This window comes from Cherax quadricarinatus, chromosome 60, assembly GCF_038502225.1.
Source record: "Cherax quadricarinatus isolate ZL_2023a chromosome 60, ASM3850222v1, whole genome shotgun sequence".
Taxonomy (NCBI): Eukaryota; Metazoa; Arthropoda; class Malacostraca; order Decapoda; family Parastacidae; genus Cherax; species Cherax quadricarinatus.
Genome location: NC_091351.1, coordinates 18929941 through 18953808, shown reverse-complemented (window position 1 = coordinate 18953808; position 23868 = coordinate 18929941). Strand labels below are relative to the sequence as shown.

Below are 23868 nucleotides of genomic sequence, written 5' to 3'. Positions count from 1 at the left end.
ATACATAATTTTTTATTTTATTAACACATTGGCCATTCCCCACCAAGGCAGGGTGGCCCACCAAGGCAGGGTGGCCTGAAAAAGAAAGACTTTCATCATCATTCACTCCATCACTGTCTTGCCAGAGGCGTGCTTACACTACAGTTACAAAACTGCAACACTAATATAATAATTTTATTTACCAAAGTGTATGCTGTTATGAATGGAATTAAAGTGTAAAACAGACAGATCTTGTTAATTCATTATTGTTGTCCATGTGCTCCAGTGACAACAAAAGAGGTCAGTATTTTCTGTTGTCTTAATAATACAGAAAAGAATTCAAGAAGATTGTGTGTAATATTATGTATTAGTTTTAAGTTAGTGTTAATTTGTCTCGAGTGTATTGCATAACTCCAGGGGGGGGGGATTTTCCAATTAGGTCATCACCATTGTACAACATATCTGTCAACCAGAGTTTTCATGGTTTACCTGGAGTTTACCTGGAGAGGGTTTCGGGGGTCAACACTCCCATGGCTCGGTCTGAGACCAGGCCTCATGGTGGATCAGGGTCTGATCAACCAGGCTGTTACTGCTGGCTGCATGCAAACTGATGTTATAAGACCCACAGCCCGGTTGGTCAGGTTACTGACTTTAGGTGCCTGTCCAGTGCCTTCTTAAAGACAGCCAGGGGTAAATAAATATTTTATTTTATTTATGACTGATGTAGCTATAAGCATGGGTATAGTTATAGTTGTGTAAGAGTAAGGAAGCAAGACACAAGATACTGCCTAGTGACCCTATTTATGGCCAGGTCTATGGGCCAGAATTGGGTTGCCACATTTTAGGGAGCTGGTGAAAATGGCCATCTTGCACAGGCAGTGTTGAGAGTGGGTGGCTACTTGAAATAATCAAGGCAGGTGATTAGTCAAGAGCTGGGTAGAGAAATTAACTGTTGGGAACTGTTTCTTCTATTTTGCTAACAGGTAGAGACAGTTGGGCAGAAGGAGTCAGCCACACTGTGATATGGATCTATTGGTAAATAACATGTATGCACTGATCAAGAAATTTATTATGGAAAACGTTTTGCCATTAGGGGGTTCTTTAGTGCTATTACAGAGAAGCTATAATGGGCATCTACTATTTTTGTAGGATTTCATGGTCCTGTGGGTTAGAGCATCATGTGTGATTTTTGCTCACCATGAGGCGGGCAAAAACTACATGAGTTCAAATCCTCGGCTAGTTGCAGTGTTGTTATTGATTAATACCACTTGTTCATGGTTACAATAATATATATATACTGCTTGTGAGGTTAGTACACCAAACAGGGAGTAGAATGAAATTAGCTCAGAGGCACCCACACTACTGTATGCCCTCGGATCAAGATAAAACACTTAGCTCTGCTGGGTGCTTGATTTTTGTAGGATTGTGTGGTCCCGTGGGTTAGAGCATCATGTGATTTTCCCGAAAAGTTTTGGAATAAAGTTGCCTAACTGTTGCCCATGTGTCTTACCTACCAAGCTGTTGCTATTGTATACCATTTTAATATTCACTCTGTCAGGCACTGCAACACAAGGGCATCTTGGTACAGAAGAGAAAACACCTTGGACAGCCTTTTCAAGTGAGAATTGTTGGATTTGAGAGGGACGTGACCTTGCAGTGACTATATTCTCTCTACTACCACCCTGCACGTCTCCTTCCGACAGTATATAAGTCTCCACACTGTCGCTTGTTCCTTCAGAATGTTTCAGACTATGGAACAGAACTCTTCTCCAGGCTGAGGGACTGACAACCTCAAATCTTCAACTTCAAGGGTGATGGACTCATTACATCGTCTTCACATCTCTACTGCTCCTGCCTTCTTTTGTTCTCGACTGAAGAATCCTACTATGTAGGTGAAACATTTCAGAATAAAGTTGCCAAACTGTTTCCTATGTAAAGTAATGTCCATTATATTGTTTCCCATGTGTCTTACCTACCAACCTGTTGGTACTGTATACCATTTTAATATTCACACTTACCTTTATTGAAGGCTTTTGTTAGTGTATGGAAGATGGGAGGAGGAGAGAGGATTAATGTGATGTTCCTCCACAAATGTTTGCACCTCACTCCACTTTGCACAAATGTCCTTAATCTTCGAAGAAGGCACCTTCTTCCCTCTCTCTTTCTCCTCTGAAGCAGTTTCCTCAGCAGATGTACATAAGAACATAAAGCAGGAACACTGCAGCAGGCCTGTTGGCCCATACTAGGCAGGTCCTTCACAAACCATCCCACTAACAGAATCATATTTGCCCAACCCAATTTTCAATGCTTCCCAAGCAATAAGCTTAGATAATTCTATTCACTCATGTGCAAGTCCCACTCAAATCAAATCGTGTGTGTGGGGAAGTACCCTGTCTGGTGTGTGGGGAAGTACCCTGGCTGGTGTGTGGGGAAATGCCCTGGCTGATGTTTGTGGGTGAGTACCCTAGGTGGTGAAAGTTAAGACACTTGTGCAACATCTGCTTATCTTTATTGTAGATGTTTCACCATCCAGTGGCTTTATCAATACAGATTCTAGGACATAATTAGAAAACAGAAGAACTGTATACAAAAGATGATGTAATCAGTCCCTCAGCCTTGGAGGTGGTGTTTACAGCAGTGTGGTTGTAGAGAATCTCTACAACCACACTGCTGTAAACACCACCTCCAAGGCTGAGGGACTGATTACCTCATCTTTTGTATATAGTTCTTCTGTTTTCTAATTATGTCCTAGAATCTGTATTGATAAAGCCACTGGATGGCAAAACATCTACAATAAAGATAACCAGATGTTGCACAAGTGTCTTAACTTTCATCTTGTCGGTATTGTATACCTGTCTTGCACACCCTAGATGGTGTACATAGGAAAGCAGGAACACTGCAGCAGGCCTGTTAGCCCATACCAGGCAGGTCCTTCACAAACCATCCCACTAACAGAATATTTGTCCAACCCAATTTTCAATCCTACCCAAGCAATAAGCTTTGATAATTCTATTCAAGGAGGGAAGAGTATATGGAGAGAAAAAGAGAGGTTAAGAGAGTGGTGAAGCAGTGTAAAAAGAGAGCAAATGAGAGAGTGGGTGAGATGTTATCAACAAATTTTGTTGAATATAAGAAAAAGTTTTGGAGTGAGATTAATAAGTTGAGGAAGCCTAGAGAACAAATGGATTTGACAGTTAACAATAGGAGAGGAGAGTTATTAAATGAAGAGTTAGAGGTATTGGGAATATGGAGGGAATATTTTGAGGAATTGTTAAATGTTGATGAAGATAGGGAAGCTGTGATTTCGTGTATAGGGCAAGGAGGAATAACATCTTGTAGGAGTGAGGAAGAGCCAGTTGTGAGTGTGGGGGAAGTTCGTGAGGTAGTGGGTAGAATGAAAGGGGGTAAGGCAGCTGGGATTGATGGGATAAAGATAGAAATGTTAAAAAGCAGGACAGGATATAGTTTTGGAGTGGTTGGTGCTATTATTTAATAAATGTATGGAAGAGGGTAAGGTACCTAGGGATTGGCAGAGAACATGCACAGTTCCTTTGTATAAAGGCAAAGGGGGTGAAAGAGAGTGCAGAAATTATAGGGGAATAAGTCTGTTGAGAATACCTGGTGAAGTGTATGGTTGAGTTATTATTGAAAGAATTAACCCTTTCAGGGTCGGCAGGGACTCCGCTAAACTTGTTCTGAGGGTCGGAAATTTTTCGAAAAAAAAAATTATTTTTTTCTTATGAAATGATGGAGAATCTTTTCCTGATCATAATGACACCAAATTTGATGGAAAACTTACTGAGTTATGCTCTCGTGAAGTTAGCGGTCTCGACGATGTTTACGCATCGGTGATTTCGCCCACTTTGAGCCTTATTTTCGGCCAATTCCAATGTACCAGTCGACAAAAATCATACCTATTTCGCTAGAACTCCATTTTTTCTATCAAATGAGTACAAGAAACCACCCATTTACCGATTTCCACTATCTAATAACATGGTCAGAAATTGGCAATTTTGCCAATTTCACACAAATTTCAAAAGATGCCAGTTTCCAAATAGGGTCCAGAATAAACAAGACAGACATTTCTGGCACTAAAATAATATTTCCTCTGTTCATTACTCATGTCTCCAGGTCTCTGTTACATTTCTTTTGCTTTCCACTTTGAATTTTTATTCTCACAAAAAATAGAAGTTTTATGTTATGCAGACTGCTGCATTCGTGTAAGAATGGCATAGAAATGGTATAAATAATATCAGGGCACTTGTGAAAGAATATTACACTCACCAGTTGGCATGTATTGGACTTGTGGCATGATTTGTTTACCTTTGAACTTTGGCAAAAATCAAACAATAAAGTTGGTAGAATTACCGACAATATGTAAAGTAAAAGGACACAAGTGCAACTAATGTGACATTTATTGTGGCAACATTTCGCTCTCCAGGAGCTTTATCAAGCCATTACAAACAATACATGGACACAGAGGGTATATAAAGGCTCAGAGTGAGGTGAATACTAGTGAGGTACCATTTCGATGTTCACTAGTGGTAGTAGTAGTAGTAGTAGTGGTAGTGACAAAAGCAATTAATTCGTACATGACTAAAAGGATATAAAAGCTATTACTTGGGTAACATAAAAATAGGTTGGACAAATATAAACTGGAATGAGGCAGGTTGTTTCAGTGTTCACTCTCTGTGCTTTGTGTAGTATAACAGGAGAGACTATGTGATGGCAGGGTTTACTGTTTTCAGGAGGATTCTTGCTAAGACTTCGGAGATGGTGAAGCTGCCGTTGTTTTGTTTAATTGTATTCGAAACAGCGATCAGTGCTGATTCAAGGCACTTGCGTGTGCGGAAATTAGTTTCTTTTATCACTAATTGGGCGTCTCTGAATTTCATAAGATGATTGGTGGAATTTCGGTGTTGTACACAGGCGTTGTTTAAGTTGTCGTTCCTACATGCGTATATGTGTTCATTGAGGCGGGTGTCGAGGTTTCTTGCTGTTTCACCTACGTAGATCTTGTCACAGCCTCCACAGGGTATAGTGTAAACTCCTGCATTGACTGGTTCGTGGAGCTTGGGTTTTGTCCTGGTTAGATCCTTTATTGAAGTGGTAGAAGCGATGGCGACTCTGGTGTTAGCTTGTGAAAGTACTTTTGAGACGTTTAGTGCAACCTGGCTGTTGGGAAGAATTATAACTTTGTTGGGAGCGGTGTTGATGCGTGGAGAATTGATGATCTGAAGAGCTCTTTTCTTGCAGTCTTTGATGAAAAAAGAAGGAAATTGTAACTCAGTGAATGTTTGGTGAATGTAAGTACATTCCTCGTCAAGAAACTCAGGACTACAAATTCGGTATGCTCTTAGGAAAAACCCGATGATGATGCCTCTTTTGGTCTTGGTATCTTGACTGGAATAGAAGTGTGTGAGATCATTTTTATTGGTGGGTTTCCGATAAACTTGAAATCTTAGGTTGTTGTCTACTTTGTGAATGAGGACGTCGAGGAAAGGTAGCTTGTCATTGGACTCTTCTTCTAGTGTAAACTGAATCGCTGGTTCAACTGCGTTGAGCCTTGCCTGAAGATCCCGTACATCAAAACGTTTTGGAGTTATTACGAGGACATCGTCCACGTAACGTAACCAAGTGACGCTTGAAGGGATGATGTTGGCGAAGTGTTCGGACTCTAGGTGTTCCATGTATAAGTTGGCTAGGACGGCACTTATTGGGGACCCCATTCCCATGCCGTAGGTTTGTTTGTAGAGCTTGTTATTGAAGGAAAAACAGTTGAAGTTAACACAGAGTTCAATCAAGTCAACAAAATCTCAACCGCATCCGTAACCTCTCCATCCGTAACAAGAAACTAAGCAGTTTGGATGTGACTTCCCTCTTCACAAAAGTACCTACCAAAAAAGCCATCGAGGTTCTACGACGTAAAGTCAACCAGGACCTTAATCTTCCTTTACCTCCCGGAGATTTTGTTGACTTGATTGAACTCTGTGTTAACTTCAACTGTTTTTCCTTCAATAACAAGCTCTACAAACAAACCTACGGCATGGGAATGGGGTCCCCAATAAGTGCCGTCCTAGCCAACTTATACATGGAACACCTAGAGTCCGAACACTTCGCCAACATCATCCCTTCAAGCGTCACTTGGTTACGTTACGTGGACGATGTCCTCGTAATAACTCCAAAACGTTTTGATGTACGGGATCTTCAGGCAAGGCTCAACGCAGTTGAACCAGCGATTCAGTTTACACTAGAAGAAGAGTCCAATGACAAGCTACCTTTCCTCGACGTCCTCATTCACAAAGTAGACAACAACCTAAGATTTCAAGTTTATCGGAAACCCACCAATAAAAATGATCTCACACACTTCTATTCCAGTCAAGATACCAAGACCAAAAGAGGCATCATCATCGGGTTTTTCCTAAGAGCATACCGAATTTGTAGTCCTGAGTTTCTTGACGAGGAATGTACTTACATTCACCAAACATTCACTGAGTTACAATTTCCTTCTTTTTTCATCAAAGACTGCAAGAAAAGAGCTCTTCAGATCATCAATTCTCCACGCATCAACACCGCTCCCAACAAAGTTATAATTCTTCCCAACAGCCAGGTTGCACTAAACGTCTCAAAAGTACTTTCACAAGCTAACACCAGAGTCGCCATCGCTTCTACCACTTCAATAAAGGATCTAACCAGGACAAAACCCAAGCTCCACGAACCAGTCAATGCAGGAGTTTACACTATACCCTGTGGAGGCTGTGACAAGATCTACGTAGGTGAAACAGCAAGAAACCTCGACACCCGCCTCAATGAACACATATACGCATGTAGGAACGACAACTTAAACAACGCCTGTGTACAACACCGAAATTCCACCAATCATCTTATGAAATTCAGAGACGCCCAATTAGTGATAAAAGAAACTAATTTCCGCACACGCAAGTGCCTTGAATCAGCACTGATCGCTGTTTCGAATACAATTAAACAAAACAACGGCAGCTTCACCATCTCCGAAGTCTTAGCAAGGATCCTCCTGAAAACAGTAAACCCTGCCATCACATAGTCTCTCCTGTTATACTACACAAAGCACAGAGAGTGAACACTGAAACAACCTGCCTCATTCCAGTTTATATTTGTCCAACCTATTTTTATGTTACCCAAGTAATAGCTTTTATATCCTTTTACTCATGTATTAATTAATTGCTTTTGTCACTACCACTACTACTACCACTAGTGAACATCGAAATGGTACCTCACTAGTATTCACCTCACTCTGAGCCTTTATATACCCTCTGTGTCCATGTATTGTTTGTAATGGCTTGATAAAGCTCCTGGAGAGCTAAACGTTGCCACAATAAATGTCACATTAGTTGCACTTGTGTCCTTTTACTTTACAAAAATCAAACATTTCTGCTAATTTGAGCTCAATTTCAAGGTACTTTTCATTGTGAAACCAATCAAAATCATCTCAGTTTCCATAATATGTCTTCCATTCTGTAAAATGAGACCAGGAAAACTATAATACAGCCATACATATGAAAATACACTGCAAAGTCGCTGTTTTAAACCAAAAACACGGTCGGAGTTTTTTTTTTCTTGTTATGCACTGTGTGCTGCAAGATTTTTTTATGCCACGCACACTGACCACATAGACCCATTCTTTCATATGTAGGCCTACCAGCTTTCTCTCGCTAGATTTGAAGGTGCTAGAATTTATGCGTACTAGTACGGCACCAACCCTGGCGTGCAAGCCGTACTAGTACGGCACCAACCCTGAAAGGGTTTAGAGTAAGACAGAGAGTAGGATAACAGATGAACAAGGAGGCTTTAGGAAAGGTAGGGGATGTGTAGACCAACTGTTTACAGTGAAACATATAGGTGAACAGTATTTAGATAATGGTAAAGAAGTTTTTGTGGCATTTATGGATTCAGGAAAGGTATATGATAGGGTGGATAGGGGGGCAATGTGGCAGATGTTGCAGATGTATGGTATAGGTGGTAGGTTACTGAAAGCAGTGAAGAGTTTTTACGAGGATAGTGAGGCTCAGTTTAGAGTATGTAGGAGAGAGGGAGATTATTTCCCAGTAAAAGTAGGCCTTAAACAAGGATGTGTGATGTCACTGTGGTTGTTCAATATATTTGTAGATGGGTTTGTAAGAGAAGTGAATGCTAGGGTCTTGGCGAGAGGTGTGGAGTTAAAAGATAAAGAATCAAATACAAAGTGGGAGTTGTCACAGTTGCTCTTTGCTGATGACACTCTGCTTTTGGGAGATTCTGAAGAGAAGTTGCAGAGGTTTGTGGATGAATTTGGTAGGGTATGTAAAAGAAGAAAATTAAAAGTGAATATAGGAAAGAGTAAGGTTATGAGGATAAAAAGATTAGGTGACGGAAGACTGGATATCAGATTGGAGAGAGAGAGTATGGAGGAGGTGAATGTATTCAGATATTTAGGAGTGGATATGTCAGCAGATGGGTCTATGAAGGATGAGGTGAATCACACAATTGATGAGGGGAAAAGGGTGAGTGGTGCACTTAGGCGTCTGTGGAGACAAAGAACTTTGTCCGTGGAAGCAAAAAAAGGGGGATGTATGAGAGTATAGTTGTACCAACACCCTTGTATGGGTGTGAAGCATGGTGATGAATGTTGCAACGAGGAGAAGGCTGGAGGCAGTGGAGATGTCGTGGCTGAGGGCAATGTGTGGTGTGAATATAATGCAGAGAATTCGTAGTTCGGAAACTAGGAGAAGGTGTAGGATTACCAAAACTATTATCCAGAGGGCTGAGGAGGGGTTGTTGAGGTGGTTCGGACATGTAGAGAGAATGGAACAAAACAGAATGACTAAGAGAGTGTATAAATCTGTGGTGGAGGGAAGGCGGGGTAGGGGTCAGCCTAGGAAGGGTTGGAGGGGGGGGTAAAGAAGGTTTTGTGTGAGAGGGGCTTGGACTTCCAGCAAGAGTGCATGAGTGTATTTGATAGTAGTGAATGGAGACAAATGGTTTTTAATACTCAATGTGATGTTGGAGTGTGAGTAAAGTAACATTTATGAAAGGATTCAGGGAAACCGGCAGGCCGGACTTGAGTCCTGGAGATGGGAAGTACAGTGTCTACACTCTGAAGGAGGGGTGTTAATGTTGCAGTTTTATAACTGTAGTGTAAAGCACCCCTCTGGCAAGACAGTGATGGAGTGAATGATGAAAGTTTTCTTTTTTCGGGCCCCCCTGCCTCGTTGGGAATCGGTTGATGTGTTAATAAAAAAAAATTCTACTCACTCATTGCAAGTCCCACTCAAATCAAATCGTGTGTGGGGGAAGTACCCTGTCTTGTGTGTGCGGAAGTGCCCTGGCTGGTGTGTGTGTGGGGAAGTGTTCTTTCTTGAAATCTACTGTATTTATTGCCTTCTTTACCAAAGGTCTGGCACTAGGAGCTTTCTTTCTGGTGGCTTATTTAGCATTTGTAAGCACTGAAAAGAATGGAATAATACAAAATGTATGAATGGGTGGGATCGTCCTCACTGGCTGATAAACAATGGCACACTGGCTGTAAATGGTGTGTCGATGCGTGGACACATTTGGGACGAATGACTATTACCAAGTTCACTGACGATCACCAAGCCAATATTTTGACAAAAAAAACGTTACTTATTCAGAATAGTATTATGAAATCTGACTACATAATCCGGGGGCCCACTGTAGTACAGTGGACCCTCTTCTAATGAACGCATCGCATAATGTTAAATCCGCCCAATGAAGCATTTGAGCTTAACCCTTTGAGGGTTTCGGCCGTACTAGTATGGCTTACGACCCAGGGTTTTTGACGTACTAGTACGCCTAAATTCTAGTGCCCTCAAATCTAGTGGGAGAAAGCTGGTAGGCCTACATATGAAAGAATGGGTCTATGTGGTCAGTGTGCACAATATAAAAAAAATTCTGCAGCACACAGTGCATGAGAAAAAAAAAACTGACCGTTTTTTTGGAATAAAACAGCGACTTTGCACTGTATTTTCATATGGTATTTATTGTTGTATTCTAGTTTTCATGGTCTCATTTTATAGAATGGAAGACATATTACAGAAATTGAGATGATTTTGACTTGTTTTACAATGAAAAGTACCTTGAAATTGAGCTCAAAGTAGCAGAAATGTTCGATTTTTACCAAACTTCAAAAGTAAACAAATCATGCCAAGCGTCCAATACACGTCAACTGGTGAGTCTAATATTCTTTCACAAGTGCGCCGATATTATTTATATCATTTTTTACACTAATGCAGTAGTCTGCATAACGGTAAATCTTCTATTTTTTGTGAGAATAAAAATTCAAAGTGGAAAGCAAAAGAATGTAAGAGGGGCCCTTGAGACATAACTAATGAACAGAAGAAATGTCATTTTAGTGCCAGGAATGTCTTTCTTGTTTATTCTGGACCCTATTCGGAAATTGGCATCTTTTAAAATTTGTGTGAAATTGGCAAAATTGCTAAATTCTGACCACTATACTGGATAGTTGAAATTGGTAAATGGGTGGTTTCTTGCACTCATTCGATAGAAAAAATGGAGTTCTAGCGAAATATTCATGTTTTTTGTCGACTAGTACAGTGGAATTGGCCGAAAATGGGGCTCAAAGTGTGCAAAATTGCCGATGCGTAAACATCGCCGAGACCGCTAACTTCGTGAGAGCATAATTCTGTAAGTTTTCCATCAAATTTCATACTTTTGGTGTCATTATGATCGGGAAAATATTCTCTATCTTTTCATAAGATTTTTTTTTTTTTTTTTTTTTTTAAATTTGGCTGACCCTGAGAACGAGTCTCGGAGAGGGCCTATTGACCCTCAGTGGGTTAAAAAATTTGCCCTGGATAATGATAAAATCGCCCAACGTGATTCGTCCCAAACCTGTCCATCCAGCCTGAGCGCCTCAGCTGCCCTGCCATCATTGTTTACATGCCAGGGTGGCTGGTTTCATGCATACATTCAATACATTTTGTATTATTCCATTGTTTATGGTGCTTGTAACTGCTAAATAAGCCCCCATGGGTCCAAAGATAGCTTCTAGTGCCAACCCTGTGGTAAAAAGGGTGAGAAATACTATCGAAATACTATCGTACCGTGGTCGGCTGTTGCTGCACCACCGTCGGCTATTGCTACATCACCGTCAGCTGTACTACTCGAAGATGTGGAGAGACTGTTGTTGGTGTGGCTTAACGAGAAACAATTACTGAGAAACAATTAACCCCAGAAGGTTAGCCACCCAGGATAACCCAAGAAAGTCAGTGAGTCATTGAGGACTGTCTAACTTATTTCCATTGGGGCCCTTAACCCTTTCAGGGTCTGTGCCGTAGATCTACGGCTTTACGTTCAGGGTCCAAACCGTAGATCTATGCCATGAGCTCAGTTCACTCTGATAAGCTGTGAGCAGTAAATTTGGGCCTAGATATGAGAGAATACATCTATGTGGTATGTGTGCACCACATAAAACAAATCCTGCAGCACACAGTGCATAATGAGAGAGAAAAACTGAGACCGTAATTTTCGATTTAAACATCGACTTTGCAATGTTTTTTCGTATGTTTTTTATAGCTGTATTTGCAATTTCTTGGTGTCATTTGATAGAATGTAAGATATACTATAGGAATAGAGATGATTTTGATTGGTTTTAATACTGGAAATGGCTTGAAACTGAGCTCAAAGTAGCAGAAATGTTAAATTTTTGCCGATGTTCAAGAGTAAACAAACGATCCCACACATCTAATACACGCCAGCTGATGGGTCTAATATACATTCATAAATGTGGTGATATTATTTATACAATTATTACAGTATTGCATAACAGTAAATCTTCTATTTTTTGGTTTGAATAAAAATTCATTATGTGAATAAAAAATCAAAATGGAAATCATTTGTAAAGCCTGATAACGTAACTAATGAACAGAGGAAATGTTAGTTTAGTGCCAGGAATGCCTGCATTGTTTATTCTGAACCCTATTTTGAAATTGGAATATTTTGAACTTTGCATTAAATTGGCGAAATTACCAATTTCCGGTCACTTTATTTTGTTGTTGAAACAGTTGACTTGGCGATTTCTTGTGCTCAATCAATAGAAGTAATACTAGTGAAATACCTAAGAATTTGGTTGACTGGAATACTGTAATTGGCCTAAAATGGGAGTCAAAGTTGGCAAAATCACCAATGCGTAAATATCGCCGACATCAAAATTCGCGAGAGCAGAATTTCATCAATTTTCCATCAAATTTCGTACTTTTTGTTTTATTACCTTCAGAAAAAGATTCTCTACCATTTCATAAGAAAAAATAACAAAATAATTTTTTGAAAATCCTTGGATACTGGTGCACACTTTGAAATTTGGTCTTTGGACCCTGAAAGGGTTAATCTTGTCCCCCAGGATGCGACACACACCAGTTGACTAACACCCAGGTGAAGAGGAAAAAATGCCTGACACTAGTGCTCATGTTGGTGAATTTAAGGCCAGCAAAGGTTGGTTTGAGAGATTTAAGAATTGTAGTGGCATACACAGTGTGATAAGGCATGGTGAAGCTGAAAAATTCCAACCCCAACAAGTGTTCATTTGTGACGAAACAGGCCTGTTCTGGAAGAAAATGCCAAACAGAATGTACATTACAGGCACTCCCAGGACACAAGCCTATGAAAGACAGGCTAACTTTCTTGTTTTGTTGTAATGCTAGTGGGGATTGCAAAGTGAAGCCTTTACTCGTGTATCACTCTGAAAATCCCAGACGGGTCAAGAAAAACAGTGTCTCATCATTACTCTTCAGTAAAGGTAAGTGTCATTTTAACATTTATTTATATAGTTATTGTGCATGTCTCATCGTTTTCTTTGTAGGGAAATGTACCTACCATCCGACTTACGACCGAGTTCGGTTCTGAGAAACCGGTCGTAAGTCAAAATGGTCGTAAGTCGAACTTTACTACTGAATATCAACAAAACATTTTTGTAATGACTTTATTTTATTGTTTTATTTTGGTATTTCATGTTTTACTTTACTTTTTATGTTGTTAGTACAGTGGACCCCCGCATACCGTTGGCATCACATAACGTTAAATCCGCATACCGCTACATTTTATCGCCAAGATTTTGCCTCCCATACCGCTAAAAAACCCGCTCAATGCTGTTCGTTCGAGACGCGTCTAATGTGCGCCCTTAGCCAGCCTCACATGTTCCGCCGGTGGTATTGTTTACCAGCCAGCCTCCGCGGTAACATCCAAGCATACAATGGGAACATTTCGTATTATTACAGTGTTTCTGGTGATTTTATCTGCAAAATAAGTGACCATGGGCCCCAAGAAAGCTTCTAGTGCCAACCCTACAGCAATAAGGGTGAGAATTACTATGGAGATGAAGAAAGAGATCATTGATAAGTATGAAAGTGGAGTGCGTGTCTCCGAGCTGGCCAGGTTGTATAGTAAACCCCAATCAACCATCGCTACTATTGTGGGCAACAAAAAGGCAATCAAGGAAGCTGTTCTTGCCAAAGGTTTAACTGTGTTTTCGAAACAGAGATCGCAAGTGATGGAAGATGTTGAGAGACTCTTATTGGTGTGGATAAATGAGAAACAGATAGCAGGAGATAGCATCTCTCAAGTGATCATAAGTGAAAAGGCTAGGAAGTTGCATCAGGATTTAATTAAAAAAATGCCTGCAACTAGTGATGATGTGAGTGAATTTAAGGCCAGCAAAGGTTGGTTTGAGAGATTTAAGAGGCGTAGTGGCATACATAGTGTGATAAGGCATGGTGAGGCTGCCAGTTCGGACCACAAAGCGGCTGAAAAATATGTGCAGGAATTCAAGGAGTACATAGAAACTGAAGGACTGAAACCTGAACAAGTGTTTAATTGTGATGAAACAGGCCTGTTTTGGAAGAAAATGCCAAGCAGGACCTACATTACTCAGGAGGAAAAGGCACTCCCAGGACATAAGCCTATGAAAGACAGGCTTACTCTGTTGATGTGTTCCAATGCTACTGGTGATTGCAAAGTGAAGCCTTTATTAGTGTATCACTCTGAAACTCCCAGACCGTTCAGGCAAAAGAATGTCCTCATGGAAAATTTGTGTGTGCTGTGGAGGGCAAACAGTAAGGCATGGGTCACTAGGGACTTTTTCTATGACTGGTTACACCATGCATTTGCCCCCAATGTGAAAGATTACCTAACTGAAAAGAAATTAGAACTTAAGTGCCTCCTGGTGTTAGACAATGCCCCTGGTCATCCTACAGACGTGGCAGAGCGACTTTATGGAAACATGAAATTCATTAAGGTGAAGTTTTTGCCTCCTAATACCACTCCTCTCCTGCAGCCCATGGACCAGCAGGTTATTGCAAACTTCTAAAAACTGTACACAAAAGCTCTGTTTGAAAGGTGCTTTGTAGTGACCTCAGAAACTCAACTGACTCTAAGAGAGTTTTGGAGAGATCACTTTAATATCCTCAGTTGTGTAAACCTTATAGGTAAGGCTTGGGAGGGAGTGACTAAGAGGACCTTGAACTCTGCTTGGAAGAAACTGTGGCCAGAATGTGTAGACCAAAGGGATTTTGAAGGGTTTCAGACTAACCCTGAGAATCCTATGCAAGTTGAGGAATCCATTATGGCATTGGGAAAGTCCTTGGGGTTGGAGGTTAGTGGGGATGATGTGGAAGAGTTGGTGGAGGAGGACAATGAAGAACTAACCACTGATGAGCTGATAGATCAACTTCAACAGCAAGAGGCCAGACCTGAGGAAACTGGTTCGAAGGAGGGGAGAGAGAAATTGAAGAAATTGCCTACTACAAAGATTAAGGAAATCTGTGCAAAGTGGCTTGAAGTGCAAACCTTCATGGATGAAAATCACCCTCACACAGCTATTGCAAGCCGTGCTGGTGACTATTACACTGACAATGTTGTGAAACACTTTAGGGAAGTCATAAAGGAACGAGAGGTACAGGCCACTATGGACAGATATGTTGTGCAACAGAACTCCAGTGACTCTGAAGCTGGTCCTAGTGGCATTAAAAGAAGAAGGGAAGTAACCCCAGAAAAGGACTTGACACCTCAAGTCTTAATGGAAGGGAATTCCCCTTCTAAACACTAACACTCTCTCCTCCTCCCATCCCATCAATCATCACCAGATCTTCAATAAAAGTAAGTGTCATGTAATTGTGCATGCCTTTTTCAGTTTGTGTGTATTAAAATTAATATTTCATGTGGTAAAATTTTTTTTTTTTTTCATACTTTGGGGTGTCTTGCACGGATTAATTTGATTTCCATTATTTCTTATGGGGAAAATTCATTCGCATAACGATAATTTCGCATTACAATGAGCTCTCTTGCACGGATTAATATCGCTATGCAGGGGTCCACTGTACTGTATTTTATACTGTAAGGTTTAGGATAAACACTGTGTACAACACAAATAGTTGTTTATTTCCCAGAAATTTGGCATAAAAAACATGGTCGTAAGTCGAGTGGTCATAAGTCGAGCAGGTCGTAAGTCGGATGGTAGGTGTATTTCATGAAAAAAAAAAATTATTTTTTTTTTTAATACTTTTGGCTGTCTGGAATGGATTAACTAGATTTTCATTATTTCTTATGGGGAAAATTAATTCGTCTAACGATAATTTCGTCTAACAATGAGCTTTCAGGAATGGATTAATATCGTTAGCCAAGAGTCCACTGTAGGTCTTTTGATTTGATAGCCAATTGTTGTTTAGACACAAATATTTTGTACAAAATTTTAATCATATTGTCACAAACACACATGTACACACTTATAAGTTGTATTGTACACCTGGCTGACTCACATTCTATTATCTACATCTATATACAAGGTATTTACATGTCCCAGCTATGTTTCTAATACTCCAGGATTGTTTGATACTCCATGAAGCATGGATTCACACAGAGTGCCACCCCACATTGCTGATACACAAATCGTGTGTCCTTCCGCTGTTGCAGTCGCCTTGAGGTGTTAGCACACACAACACACTTTTTCTGAGAATACTTCTTTTTTTGGGATAGACAGTACTGGTAGCAGGTAGTGACAGTTAGCAAGGATTTGGTCTGGCACTTCTCCCATTGGTTATGGTTGGGGGGACAGGTCGCCATTGAGGGGCAGGTACAGGTGTGGTACCATACTTTTTTGCTATCTGCTTGATGACATTCAGGGTGAATTCTGCATAGCAAAGTTGTTTTCATGCATATTGAAGGTGGAAAAACACTTATGTACCACTTGCGACTCCTACGCACACAATTAATGAACCCTATCATCATGTCACACTTGTTGACTAGTCACATATTGTCTGTATAGTCGATGACAGCAGCTGGCTTTACAATGCGTTCATTGGTGTCCTTGTTCACTTTGTTGCTGTGGATGGTTGACAGCAATGTCATGTCCCATTTGTCATGCCACGTCAGTGCCATGATGTCATTGGCATGAAACGCTTGCACTGCACCTTCAGTATTGCCTCCACTGAACCTTTTCATACGTTTTCTATTTCTTCTCACTGTTCCACACACATCAGTTTTGTTCACACGTAGGAAATCAGCCAGCATAGGGCTTGTATACCAGTTGTCTGTGAACAAAGTATGACCCTTGCCAGGTATGGCTCCATCATCTTGCGAACAACATCACTGGAAATGCCCAACGTCCGCTTGTCATAATCGAGTGCGTTTCTCCTGGTGTAGACAATGACATCCAACACTATGCCACTCTCAGTCACACATAAACAGTTTTATACCAAAGCAATTACATTTGCTCGGTATATATTGTTTGAATGACAGTCATCCCTTAAACAGAATCAAGGACTCATCGACAACAGTGTTCTTGAATGTAGGCACTGAATTTCTGCTTCAGATACATAAACACTTCCTGGATTTTGTATAGAAGGTCATTTCTGTTTGGCCTATTCCTGTCTGGGAAGTGCAACATTCATAGCAACAGAGTGAATCTGTTGCAGGGAAGGAGATCATGGAAGACAAGAGTACTGATGAAGTAATCTGTGGACCAGTACTGTACTACATTGTGCTTATACATATGAGGCATAAGCATGACAGTGCCAAGGGATAAATACATTTTGGTCACAGTTGTATCTTTCCATCTGCACAACCATGACAATTCTGCATCCTCTGTGTTGTCCATTATATAGTGGTAGTAATTGTTTGTCTGGGCGACAGTCAAGTTCATTATTGGTTCATCAAGGTATAACTGGAAAAAGTCTAACTCTGTAGACTCATTGGTGATGGGACATTGTGGGAGGATGCCACTTCCACTGGCATCAAAATTGAAAGGATGTGGCACGAATGTTGTACTTTGTGTCAGTTCCATTCATGGTCACATGGTGCAGGATGGACGTGTAGCATGGGGCGTGGAGGAGCAGCAGGAGGAACGGGAGTGGAGGCAGCACATGGTTGAGGGGGTGCCGGGCTGTCCTTTGTCTGCCCACCCACCGTGTTATGCGGCTCAGGCACCATGCCAATCACCACCACCACCACTTCCTCTTCCTCCATCCCCGCATATTCTCCTTCATGATCACTATCACTATCAGTGGCTGGGGTTTTCGATCATGACCTCCCACGACCCTTGGGAACTGCATATCGCACACTGCCTGAACGTAGGCGATGATGCCTAAAAGTATGCTTCACTGGGGAATGTACAGCTTGCCCTCCACTTTCACAAGTTCCACTTTCGTGAGCTTTGAACATTAGTGAATGCCCAGCTGCCTGTTTTTCATATGTTTTCATGTGTTTAATGTTATGTTTTCATGTGTTTTATGATTGTTCATGGTTCAGTAGGTTAAGGAAGCAGTATTGTTAGGCTAAGTAAATGCTATTATATTTCCCTACAATATATTTGCATATCAAAACATTTGCAAATGCTACAGTACAGTATTATATTTCCCTGCATCATATTTCTTCACCAAACATTCGCAAATGTTAAAGATTCACAAGGTTCTTGATCTCATAACCCTCGCGAATGTGGAGGGCCTCCTGTATATCACTGTCACTTGACGAATCATCTATGGGCATCAAATCAGTCTCGTCATCACTTATATCACTTTCACTCTCTTCACCAAAATGGACAGAATATGATAATTTTCTCTTGCATAGTAGCCTCTGAGTTGTAACACTGGCCACCCCAGAGGTGTTTACAGCCGAGGGTCTGGTGTGACCACAATGGCCACACCAGAGGTGCTTGGCTGAGGGTCTGGCATGGCCCCACTGGCCACCCCAGAGGTGATAGGCTGAGAGTCATCTGGGTTATTAACCCTTTCAGGGTCCAGAGGCCAAATTTCAAAGGGTGCACCAGTGTCCAAGAATTTTCAAAAAGCAATTGTGTTATTTTTTCTTATGAAATGGTAGAGAATCTTTTTCTGAGGGTAATAAAACAAAAAGTACGAAATTTGATAGAAAATTGATGAAATTATGCTCTCGCAAATTTTGATGTGTTTGCAATATTCACACATCGGTGATTTTGCGCACTTTGAATCCCGATTACATTATTCCAGGCTACCAGATTCTTAGTATTTCACTAGTATTACTTCTATTCTATCGATTGAGCACAAGAATTCGCCAAGTCAACTGTTTCAACTACAAAATAAAGTGATCGTAAATTGGTAATTTGGCTTATTTAAAATAGGGTCCAGAATAAACAATGCAGGCATTCCTGTTAATTAGTTATGTTTTCAGGCTTTACTAATGAGTTTCATTTTGATTTTTTATTCACATAATGAATTTTTATTCAAACCAAAAAATAGAAGATTTACTGTTATACAGTATTGTAATAATTGTATAAATAATATCAGCATATTTGTGAACATATATTAGACCCATCAGCTGGCGTGTATTAGACGTGTAAGGTCATTTGTTTACTCTTGAACATCGGCAAAAATTTAACATTTCTGCTACTTTGAGCTCAGTTTCAAGCCATTTCCAGTACTAAAACCAATCAAAATCATCTCTATTTCTGTAATATGTCTTCCATTCTATCAAATGAGACCAAGAAATCGCAAATACAACTATAAAAAACATACGAAAAACATTGCAAAGTCGCTGTTTTAATAAAAAATTACGGTCTCAGTTTTTTCTCATTATGCACTATGTGCTGCAGGATTTGTTTTATATGGTGCACACATACCACATAGATGTATTCTCTCATATCAAGGCCAAAATTTACTGCTCACAGTTTATCAGCGTGAGCTGAGCTCATGACGTAAATCTACGGTTTGGACCCTGAACATAAAGCTGTAGATCTATGGTACGGACCCTCAAGGGCTTAATATTTTCACCAATTCCTCGATCATTAGTGGCCACATCGGTCTCAAATCCACTAAATTCACATTCTATATGACTTTCCTTGAATAAGAGAGTGTTAATATGAAGCATGAGTGAATCATGAGAGTTTGCAAGGATGCTGACCCAAGATGGAGCTGAAACTAACTGGTGCTACCACGCAGTACCGCGAGGTCCCTGATTTTTTTCATATGGTGCACACTGAGTGCGTAGACCCATTCTCTCATGTCTAGGTTGCTCAGGCCTGTCACACCAAATTTAAAGGCAGAAAAAATAAAACGTAGATCTATGTTTGGAGCGCTAGTAGTAAGAACGTAGATCTACATTTGTACAGTTAAGGGGTTAAAATGTACTGCTCCATAACCTGTGTCAATATAGAGTAAGAATTAGGTTTAGTCTGCCCAGAATGCCTAGGCATGCTAGAGGCTTCCTTTGTAATTAATATTTTATATTATGTATTTTATATTATTGTGTTTACAGTGAAACATATAAGTGAACAGTATTTAGATAAGGCTAAAGAGGTTTTTGTGGCATTTATGGATTTGGAAAAGGTATATGACAGGGTGGATAGGGGGCAATGTGGCAGATGTTGCAGGTGTATGGTATAGGAGGTAGGTTACTGAAAGCAGTGAAGAGTTTTTACGAGGATAGTGAGGCTCAAGTTAGAGTATGTAGGAAAGAGAGAGATTATTTCCCAGTAAAAGTAGGCCTTAGACAAGGATGTGTGATGTCACCGTGGTTGTTTAACCCGTAAACGGTCCAAGCAGATCTACGTTCACGTGTGTAATGCTACAAAAGTAGATCTATGTTTTTTACATATTTTCAAATATAACAAAAAAAAAAGTAGATCAAGGTTTTTTTACACATTTTCAAATGTAAAAAAACAAAAAGAAGATCTACTTTTTTTACATGCTTTCAAATGTTGGAAAAATGTATATATACGTTTGGACCGTTTACGGATTGATATATTTATAGATGGGGTTGTAAGAGAAGTAAATGCGAGGGTCTTGGCAAGAGGCGTGGAGTTAAAAGATAAAGAATCACACATAAAGTGAGAGTTGTCACAGTTGCTCTTTGCTGATGACACTGTGCTCTTGGGAGATTCTGAAGAGAAGTTGCAGAGATTGGTGGATGAATTTGGTAGGGTGTGCAAAAGAAGAAAATTGAAAGTGAATACAGGAAAGAGTAAGGTTATGAGGATAACAAAAAGATTAGGTGATGAAAGATTGGATATCAGATTGGAGGGGGAGAGTATGGAGGAGGTGAATGTATTCAGATATTTAGGAGTGGACGTGTCAGCGGATGGGTCTATGAAAGATGAGGTGAATCATAGAATTGATGAGGGGAAAAGGGTGAGCAGTGCACTTAGGAGTCTGTGGAGACAAAGAACTTTGTCCTTGGAGGCAAAGAGGGGAATGTATGAGAGTATAGTTTTACCAACGCTCTTATGTAGGTGTGAAGCATGGGTGATGAATGTTGCAGCGAGGAGAAGGCTGGAGGCAGTGGAGATGTCATGTCTGAGGGCAGTGTGTTGTGTGAATATAATGCAGAGAATTCGTAGTTTGGAAGTTAGGAGGAGGTGCAGGATTGCCAAAACTGTTGTCCAGAGGGCTGAGGAAGGGTTGTTGAGGTGGTTCGAACATGTAGAGAGAGAATGGAGCGAAACAGAATGACTTCAAGAGTGTATCAGTCTGTAGCGGAAGGAAGGCGGGGTAGGGGTCGGCCTAGGAAAGGTTGGAGGGAGGGGGTAAAGGAGGTTTTGTGTGCAAGGGGCTTGGACTTCCAGCAGGCATGCGTGAGCGTGTTTGATAGGAGTGAATGGAGACAAATGGTTTTTAATACTTGACGTGCTGTTGGAGTGTGAGCAAAGTAACATTTATGAAGGGGTTCAGGGAAACCGGCAGGCTGGACTTGAGTCCTGGAGATGGGAAGTACAGTGCCTGCACTCTGAAGGAGGGGTGTTAATGTTGCAGTTTAAAAACTGTAGTGTAAAGCACCCTTCTGGCAAGACAGTGATGGAGTGAATGATGGTGAAAGTTTTTCTTTTTCGGGCCACCCTGCCTTGGGAATCGGCCAGTGTGTTAATAAATAAAATATTATGTAAACCACACATTGTAAGCTTTGCAAGGAAATAAACATTTTCATTTTCATTTTTCATGCCAACTTGTGGGTCTAATATACATTCATGAATATGCTGATATTATTTATACAATTATTACAATATTGCATAACAGTTAATCTTCTATTTTTTTGGTGTGAATAAAAAATGAAAATGGAATTCATGTGTAAAGCCTGGAAACATAACTAATGAACAGAGGAAATGTTATTTTAGTGCCAGGAATGCCTGAACTGTTTATTCTGGACCCTATTTTGAAATTGGAATACATTGTATTTTGACATTTGTGTGAAAATTGGCCATGTTACCAATTTCTGATCACTGGGTAGTTGAAAAAGTTTATTGGGGAGTTTCTTGTGCTCAATATAAATAATAATAACAATACTCCATGGGGAAGTGGAATAGAATTCTTCCTCCCTAAGCCATGCGTGTCAAGAGGCGACTAAAATGCCAGGAGCAAGGGGCTAGTAACCCCTTCTCCTGTATACATTACTAAATTTATAAAGAGAACTTTTGTTTTTCTTTTTTGGGCTACCCTGCTTCAGTGGGATATGGCCGGTGCATTGAAAGAAGAACAAAGGGCCTCCTTAACTTTGTCAGCTGTTACAATCATTTGTAGCTTGTCTTTGATGATCTTAAGTGTGGTGTCCATGCAGTTTGTTTGGTGTATGTCACTGATGAAGAGAGTGCTGTTAGCAATAACTGCATCAGATTACTTTTCCTGGTCAATTTTATCATCGTGATTTTATAGGTAGGCATTCAGCTGGGTGTTCATGTTGTTCATTCAGTCCTGGACAGATTCTTCAACCTTGGTGTTTAGTGTTGTTATTTGTTTGGTATGTTTGGCTATAGTTGTTTGTAGAGTCTTGCTGAAGTCACTTGTTCCACATGTCATAACTTTTTGTTCAACTTCTAGGGTCTTGTCCTGAAGGTTAGCCGTCCTCGATTCGTGTTTTTTCCAGTGATGTATGAAGACTTGTATTTTTAGTAGTTGTATGGTTTTTAGCACTTCAGGATCATTGGTAATATCTCTGAGGTCAGCAAGGGCGGTGAAGCCTGGGAAGGGGAGTCATCGACCATGTTTGGTGGTGGTGTTGGTGTCTAGCCCCAGGGTGTGGTGGTGAGGGAAGGTGATGATGCACCAGCATCCTGCTGAGTAGACAGGCTGGATTATAGATTCCTAAGTGCTTTATTGTTATTCTTGGTGCTGTTTCTTCTGCGATTCCCTCTCCAGGCGGTAGCCTTGAACCACCGTATTATATGGTGTAAGGGTATGAAAGTAGTGATTCAGAAAGTGGAGGAAGGGTTGGTGAGATGGTTTTGTTACTTCGAAAGTTCACAAAGAATAAGCAGATCAAGAGGGTGTGTTATCCAGGGGGAACAAGAGGGGGAGTATGGGTTTTTCCTGGATAGATTGGAGGGAGGGAATGTAAGAGGTTCTGAATGGTGTGGGATTGAGCATTATACGGTGTCCTGTAGCTCGGTTGCTAGCGCACTCAGCTCACACCAATATTGAGGTAAGTGGTTTGATCCCCAGTATGAGTGGAAACATTAGGGCATGTTTCCTTAAGACACTTGCTGTCCCTGTTCACCTAGCAGTAAATACATACAGGAGGGCCCCACTTACACAGCAGGTTAGGTTCTGGGCTTCTGCTGTAAAGCAGAAATTGCTGTAAAGCCAAACAGCCTTTTTTCACTTTCCAATGCATATAACAGCCTGATAAAATGTTTACACTATCATAGACTATATGAGCAGTAGAGCTAGGTCTAAAAAATTCATGTACTGTACACACATTACTTACCTTAAAATATTTTCTTCCTTAGCCTATATAATGGGTATAATTGAAAACCGCTGCATCAGTGAAGCACTGTAAAACAAAGCACTGTAAAGCAGGACCTGCTTGTACCTGGGTGTTAGCCAACTGGTGTGGGTTGCATCCTGGGGACAAAATTAACCTAATTTGCCCAAAATGCTCTATATAACAAGGGGCTTCCTATGTAGTGTCATTGATGTCAACTAGATCTGTATATATTGTACATGTACTTGTAGAAATGTTGAATTAGACACATGTGCAACTCTTGGGTATCTTTATTGAGGAAACGTTTCGCCACACAGTGGCTTCATCAGTCCATACAAAGGAGAAACTTGAAGAACAGGAGGAGAATGAGGTAATCAGTCCCTCAGCCTAGAGTCGATGTGGTCAGTCCATCAATCTTGAATAGAATACGGCATATGAGCGGAGAAGCAGCTTATAAACCGTAGACAGGTGAGGGGCAGCAGTCGTAGGTGGTGTCATATTTGTCCATTGTGGAAGTAGGTCGTGCCCAAGGACAAATGTGACACCACCTACGACTGCTGCCCCTCACCTGTCTATGGTTTATAAGCTGCTTCTCCGCTCATATGCCGTATTCTATTCAAGATTGATGGACTGACCACATCGACTCAAGGCTGAGGGACTGATTACCTCACATTCTCCTCCTGT

At 40.7% G+C, this 23868-nt stretch overlaps 1 protein-coding gene across 5 annotated transcripts in view; it reads left to right on the top strand.

The window, feature by feature from the left end:
- Positions 1–23868, top strand: part of LOC128702205 (mitochondrial glutamate carrier 1) — a 205336-nt gene that overhangs the window by 108187 nt on the left and 73281 nt on the right. The window lies entirely within an intron of this gene.